This window comes from Oryctolagus cuniculus, chromosome 10, assembly GCF_051225735.1.
Source record: "Oryctolagus cuniculus isolate XC-2025 breed Fujian yellow rabbit chromosome 10, ASM5122573v1, whole genome shotgun sequence".
Taxonomy (NCBI): domain Eukaryota; kingdom Metazoa; phylum Chordata; class Mammalia; order Lagomorpha; family Leporidae; genus Oryctolagus; species Oryctolagus cuniculus.
The window spans coordinates 74,987,010-74,994,745 of record NC_142876.1 but is presented as its reverse complement, the minus strand read 5'-3'; positions in this window follow the sequence as shown (position 1 = coordinate 74,994,745).

Sequence of the window (7,736 nt, the reverse complement as noted above, 5' to 3'; positions counted from 1 at the left end):
GATCCTCTGAGAGTAATCTGACGTTTCTCTCTTGCACATTTTAGGATCTTTTCTTTATGTTTCACTGTGGTAAGTTTAATTACCACGTGTCGTGGTGAGGATCTCTTTTGGTCATGTTTATTGGGGGTTCTATGAGCTTCCTGTACTAGGATATCTCTGTCCTTCTCCAAACCTGGAAAGTTCTCTGCTAGTATCTCACTAAAAAGGCCTTCCAATCCTTTCTCTCTCTCCATGCCTTCAGGAACTCCTAGAACTCGAATGTTGGTTTTTTTAATAGTATCCTGTAGATTCCCAACAATATTTTTTAGGTTTCTAATTTCCTCTTCTTTTCTTTGGTTTGACTGTATGTTTTCCTGTGCTCTATCTTCTAAGTCCGATATTCTCTCTTCTGCTTCACCCATTCTGTTTTTAAGGCTTTCTAATGTGTTTGTCATTTGATCTATTGAGCTCTTCATTTCATTTTGATTTCTCTTGACTATTACACTTTCCTGTTCTACTAGTTTCTGAGTTTCATTTTGACTCTTCCTTAAAACTTCATTTTCACGAGAGAGATTTTCAATCTTGTCCATTAAGGATTTCTGTAGTTCAAGGATTTGCTTTTGAAAACTTCTAAATGTTCTTATCATAAATTTTTTGAAATCCGTATCTTGCATTTCTTCTATCTCATCATCTTCATACTCTTGGCTTGGGGTGTTTTGCTTATTTGGAGGCATCATAGTGTCATTGTTGATCTTGCTCCCTCTATTTCTGTGTTTGTTACTCGGCATAGTTAATTCTTCTTGCGTCACTGTGCGTTTTTTTTTTTTCTTTTTTTTTTTTTTTATACTGTGTCTGTGTTAAGTGGACTGCCTGCTGTTGGAGGAGCCTTGGAGGCTTGAGATGGGTGCGGCCTGAGAGCTCTGCCTGGTTCTTCCTGGTTAAGGGTGTGCAAAGGTGACACCCTCAGGTTATTCGTGGTAAACCTCTCTTTTTATTTATTTATTTATTTTATTTATTCAGGGGGTAAGTAACACCACAGGGCAGGGCTGTGCAGAATTGATGGTATTTAGCTTCCAGTCTTTGGCTCCTCTGGACTCCCACTGGGTTGCCTAGGCTACTGAATTGTAGTGACTCAGTTCCTTAACTCTCCCCCATTGATATGTAAATCCAGAGAGGAGGCCTGCTCTTTGTCTCTTGGGAATTCTTCAAGCCTTGCAGCCTTGTAACCTTTGCAAGGTTAGGGGGAAGAGAAACCCCGAAGCTTTTTTTTTTCCTTCTTTCCGGTAGTGAGTTTGCTGCATTTTCCGGCCCCCCTCTCGATTCTGACCCCCGTTTCCCCACCAATGTCTCGGGTTATTGAGCTCACCTCCCCTTCCAGCGCCGATGTGTGGACTCGGAGCCCTGAGCGTCCCAAGTCTCCCCGCTGTTGTCTGTGTGGCATGCACTCCCCTTGGAGCACTGGCGCGCAGACCCTGGGGCTTCTGCGGCTCGGTCCCGCGACTTGGCTTCCGCGCGGTGGGCGACCTTGTTCTCCCAGTAGGTCCTCCGATTCACGGCTGCTCCATCCAGAAGGGTTTCCCCTGCAATTTTTTTTTTTTTTGGTTCTATTTTCTGCGGCTACCGTAACTCCCCTTTTATTAAACTAAATTTTCCCGGACTATCGGTGCGCGCCCTCACTATTCCGCCATCTTCTGATCTTCTGTATATTAAGAGAATCGAAAATGAATCTTGATGTGAATGGAAGGGGAGAGGGAGTGGGAAAGGGGAGGGTTGCGGGTGGGAGGGACGGTATGGGGGGAAGCCATTGTAATCCATTAGCCATACTTTGGAAATTTATATTCATTAAATAAAAGTTAAAAAAAATAAATAAAGGGTTTCTGTCACACCCTCTCCCCAAAGCATTCCATGGCTCTCCACATCCCTCAGGGTGAATCCCCGGGAGTCATCCCCAGATCCATGCCCTCTCCAGGAACTTCCTCTCAGCTTTGGCTCATTGAATCCCAGTCACTCAGGGCCACCTGAGAGGATGTCCACCTGCCTGGGATGTCCACCTTGGCTCAGGCACTTTGCTGGACCACCCAACTGAAGACACGGTTTCCACCTCTCCTCATCCCACAGGTTTCTTCCCACCTGACTCCTTCCAGAGCCATCAATATCCCTCATGCCTGGGTGGACCCTGCCCTCAGGAGTGGAAGCTCCAGGTAGACAGAATGCCAGCCTGTTTTGTTCACTGTTACATCTGTAGCTCGCAAAACATCAACTGGGCATCAGGGCACACGACATATTTTGGGAGTATTCACAGAAGGCAGGGATGTTCTCAAGGGCACACAGCAGGACCCAAGCAACAACCCACAAGCCACACTCACCTTCTGGGAGCCTGTCAATCACACCCATCAGAGCAGAGGAACTGTGAGGGCAGCAGCTGAACTGGTGGAAGGTACCTGGGACCTGTTGTGGATGTGGAAGAGAGGCATCTCCGGGATGCAGACTTCCTGGTGCCAGGGAGCAGCAAGCTGAGAAAGAGGAGCAGGACAAGGACAAGGGGCAATGCTTGGCCAGTAGCACTCACCTTCCTGCAGGGGCGTGGGCCCCAGCAAGATATTGTACAGGCGGAAGCTGCTGCCTGCAGGAGAGAAGCCAGCTCCTGGGGCTTCAGCCACACCTGCCAGGATTAGGGCAGGTGGAGGGCAGGAGCTCCAGGGCCTTTCCCCCTCCAGGCCTGGCTCTCCAGCTGATCACCCCACATTGCTGAAGGGCCTGTGGCCTGGAATTCTCTCCCCAGCTGGCCACCTCTCTTGTCATTCACATTCAGCTCAAAGAACACTCCTCCCCAGAAAGGTGCCATGAGCATCAGTCTGTGCTCCTCCCCTTCCTCCTCCTCCCAACAGGAGGGTGGCATCTCCAGGGCTGGGGCCTGTAGCATCCTCAGCCCACTACTGCCCCTCTCCTTATACAGCTTCTCCAAATACCCCCAAGAAGCAGAGGCCCAGAGGACCTGCAGGAGGCAGAAAGTGAAGGAGAGTGGGTAGGGATAATGCTTTCTTCTTTAACAAAAAGACAGATTCAACCTTTCGATCTCTGTAGAATTCCCCTGTCTCATCCTAGGAACATGAACACAGTTATTTGTGCTGACTGGAAATGCATTGCTGTGAAGCAGAAAAGAAACACAGAGGAAATAGAGGGAGGCAGTACCAATCCATTGCAAAATCATTCTCAGTCGCCTGAGTTTGATGAGCACCTGAACCTCGCCTGAGTCAGGAGCTCGCCAGGCTTCTGAACCATCACCTAGGCAGGGCAGGCCACCATCGCTGTGCTGAGAAAACCAAGACTGCATGTTCTGTGAAATCTATCATGTTAACGGAGATGGGTGGAACAGGTTCTTGTCTTCGCTCAAGAAACAATTCAGACATGAGACAGAGAGGAGTGGTGAGTGAGGTAGCAAGGTTTAATGCAGTAGAGCAGCCATCAGAACAGATGGTCACTTCTCCTGACAGAATCCAAGAGACATTGCCCACTCATTCAGACTGGGGCTAACAAGGTTATGTGGTTTAATGCAAAGAATACATTTGACATACCAGGTGAGTGACTCAAGAAAAAGCTGAGAGCTGAGTGCACAGTCTGTATTCAGACTGAGGCTTATAAGGGGATGGGGTCCAGTTCTTTCTGCAGTTTCTCCTTCCCTTTCTCCCTCTTCTCCAGGACAAAAGGTTTGCTGGATGTGAAACAGATAAAATTCCTCCCAAGGTTTTATTATCCAGTGTTATCACACTGGGTAGCCCGCTTGGCACCAGTAGAGGAGATTCCCCTAGGGTGCCTTCCTTGGGGGAAAGCTGTGACCACCTGCAAAGTTATCTGGGTATGGGTAGGACTTAGTAGTGTAAGATACTAGGCCGCTTCCAAGGATGCTTTGTTTTCCTTGGACCCCTCTCATACACATAGGCTAATTTCTAACCCCCAATCTAGCAATCACTCTGTATCTAAACACACTGTACCATCTGAGCTGGCAAATCCACTCTGCTTCCCAGAGACATGAAAACATGCATCAATGAAATGACTTAATCCACGTGGTGGAATCATTCACAGCAGCCTAGAGCCAGAAAAAACGCAGCATTCTTCATGGGACACTGATGATCAAAGTGTGGTGCATTCATACCTGGAACCTACACTGCAAGGAAAAAAGGAAGGACTTTGACACACAGCAACCCAACGGGTCTCACAGATGCCACATCAGGGGGAAGAGGCCGGGCAGGGGAGAGTATGCACTGCATGACTCCAGACTGATTTTAGGTGGGAGTGGCAGACTGGGAAGGGCAGAGGGGAGCCTCCTGGGCAATGTCATGGTCTCACCCTGATAGGCTAAAGCCACATGGCCATGTCCTCTGTCAACATTGTAGAGCTATGAGATATGCATTGCAACTTGTGTAAATTTTGCCTGCACAACTGAAAAGCTAGTCCCCAAAGGTACATTCTTCAACATGGATGAACCTTAAGGAGAACATGCTGAGTGAAGTATGCCAATCACAAAAAGATAGATCCAGTATAGTTGCACTTCTAGAGTCATCAGGTTCACAGAGACAGGAAGTAGAATGGTGGGTACTGGGCTGGGAGTAGGAGATGGAGAGTTATCCTTTGATGGGGACAGAGTTTCTGATTGGGAAGATGCAAGAGTTCTGTGGATGGGTGGTGGTGAGGGTTGCACAACACTGTAAATGTGATTAAGGCTACTGAACTGTACCTTGAAAAGTGGTTAGGATGTTCAGTTTAATCAGCTGTACCTGTCCACAAAAAAACTAAGTAAGGATTTCTTTAAAAGATGGGTAAATAGACAAAAATTCTTAAAACCATGCAAAGATACTCCATAATGAACAAAAGCCAATCCCTTCCACCTGCCTGAGCCCTATCTGCTGCCTGGGAAAACTCCTGCCTCAACCAGACTTCTCTGGCCTTTGCTCTTAGTTCTTGGGCCCTTGTCAAGAGGGCAAGGTAAACCAACACTCCTCCCAGCACAGGCCTGCTCTACCTCATTCACCATCTTAACCTCCAAGGCCACTTTCACTAGGTCAGTGTCAAGGGTGCAGGAGCTGAGCCCAGAGCGCTCATGAGCTGTCAGGGCCACATAACAAGGAGTGGTGGTGGTGGCAACTCTAAGTGCAAGGTGCAGCCAGCATCAAGGTACATCTTCCAGAAGCCTGGCCTATGAGCCAGAGGTAGGCTCACTGGCTGTAAGGGAGTTAGGAAGATAGGGCTCTGGCAGGCTCCCTGTGCCCTGAATGTATAGTCTGTCCCTGAGGCTGGGCTCCCCAAATCAGTGTCCTCAGTCCTGGCACAGGATTGAGGTGCCCAAAAAGGGGACTTCTGTTCTCCCTGTCCCTGTTCACAGCAGCCCCCCAGGATCCTGAGGAGTATCCTACGGAAAGAACCAGCATCCATTCCTCATAGACCCACCTGCCTGGGTAGAAGTCTCAGTGATTGAGTCCTGAGCACTTCCTTGAGCAGCAAAGGGAACAAACATTTTGGTTGAGCCTGGACAAGGCAGGAAAAACAGACACATACATCCACGGTCTTACAGTTCATAACAGGGCACTTGTCAGCCCATTCTCTGGGCTGGAACAGGATTAGGACAACAAGGCCCCCAGTAATTAGGCAAGATGAAAGCTGAGACACAAAGGAGAGACTGCAGTGAGACACAGAGCAATGGGAAGATGGGCCAGGCAGGCCAGATGCACAACCTCCACCTCTGCACTGTGGCCAGGCTCAGTGCTTGATCTCTCTAGTTCTGTACCCAGCTGTGAGTGGGAAAGGACCCCCTCCTGGGAAGCCATGCTTGGGTAGCGTGGGTACAGAGCATCTGCTAAGGGAGTTCAGCTCTTTGTCATTCCCCCAATCCAGGAATCAGATCTGCTGGAGACTTCTTGTCTTCCTGCCACACCTCTGTCAAGGCCTTCTGCCCTGTGCCAGCCTCCAGAGCCAGCTCATAGGAGAGGCGGCTGCTGCCCAGGACCAAGGCTGTGCAATCACAGCAGATGTGCCAGTCAGTTTTAGAGTCTGGACCAAGGGTCAACAAGAGAGGGCAGCCCTGGGTTCCCACAGGTCCACCTTGTCTGGTGGGTACCAGTCACTCATCTCTGTGATGCCATCACTTCTGGGATGGTGGCATTTGTGTAACCTTAGAGTCCCAGTCTTCTGAGAATGTCCTCAGGCTCCCAGCAACTGAGAGGACTCAGTTCCCATCCAAGGACTTCAGAAGAACCTCATTTTCCTCACCAGGGACCAGGGACCCAGACACTGACAGAGACTCCATTGGTTGAAGCTGCTTCTCAGTCACACTTGGGTGAGATAGGACATCAAGAAAACCCAATGACAAGACAGCCACTGAATTCAAACTCAGGCAAAGGGCTTGAAGAGACTTCCAACAAGATGCACACCTGGACAGTGAGCACAGGAAAAGATGCCAGTCACCCAGGAAAGGCCAACCTAGCCCACTGCAAGACACCACCATGTGCCCACAGGCATGGTCAGAATTTAAAACAAAGGAAAAAAAGAAAAGAACACATGTTGGTTAGGATGAGGAGGAATGGAACTCTCGACTCTCATGAATGGTAGGTAAGGATGTAGAGGAGTCTGCCATTTGTGAAAACCATTCTTAGAAATTCCAACAAAACACCTTGTTCCTAGCAACTTCCCTCCCAAACATGCATCTGAAAGAACCCAGATGCATGCACAGGAAAGCCAACAGCAACACTCTCCACAGCAGTCAAAGGGTGAAAGCCACTCAAATGCCCCTCAACAGATGAGTGGCTAAGTAAACGAGGTACATCCACACAGTGGAGCAAGGTGCACCTTACAAAGGCGTGCTGGACAGACACTTGCTACAGCGATGAGCCACGGGAGTACTGTGCTCAGTGACAAAACCCAGACACACAGGTACCTTTAAGAGTGAGCTCTATAAGCAAATCCACAGACAAGGCAGGGCAGTGGCCAGGAGCTGGGGGAGGTTGGGAGTGACTGTGTCTGAGCATAGGATTTCTTTCTGGGATAGCAGGAATGTGTTGGAGCCACACAGACAGAGCACCTGCTCAATATCACTACACTGTCCATTTGAGAATGAATGATTTTTTTGTCACATGGACTTCACCTTCATAAAAAGAGTAAACTGTGTTCATTTGCCACCCCATCTCCCGGCCTAAAACAGAGCACCCCCAGGCCCTGCTGTGCTGATCTGAATGTGGAAGACAGCGAGCAGCACACCAGTGGCAGAGCCTCAAAGAGAGTGAGCCCCCAGCTGTGTTCTCTGCTGCCCACCTCCCCTGCTGTGAGAAGGACCCTGAGATGGGATCTGATCTGTGGGACAGGATGGGAGAAAAGCCTAGTGTGGGGGACGGGACTGCCTCTCTAACTGTGCCTTCTTATCCTGGACAAAAGGAAAATAGACGCCTAGATGAAAGGACACAGGGACAGCCACACCCCTGAAGCCCAGGCTCCTAGCCCCTGTACCCCTGTCCTCAGTACAGTCACTGGAGCAGATACTGGGTTCCAGGCAGACCCTGAGCTTAGGGATCACAGCCTGGGAGTCCTGGCTGGCCACAAGCTGCATGTGGAGTCCAGCACAGTGACATCACTTCCTCCCCCTCTGAGCAAGGCCAGGTCTGGTGCTAATCCCCACATACCTTACTCCTAGAAGTCAGCAAAAACAGCAAGCTGCTGAGAAAGCTGCTGAGGCCCAGAGTGGCTCCTGTTTCAGGCACATGAGCCACACA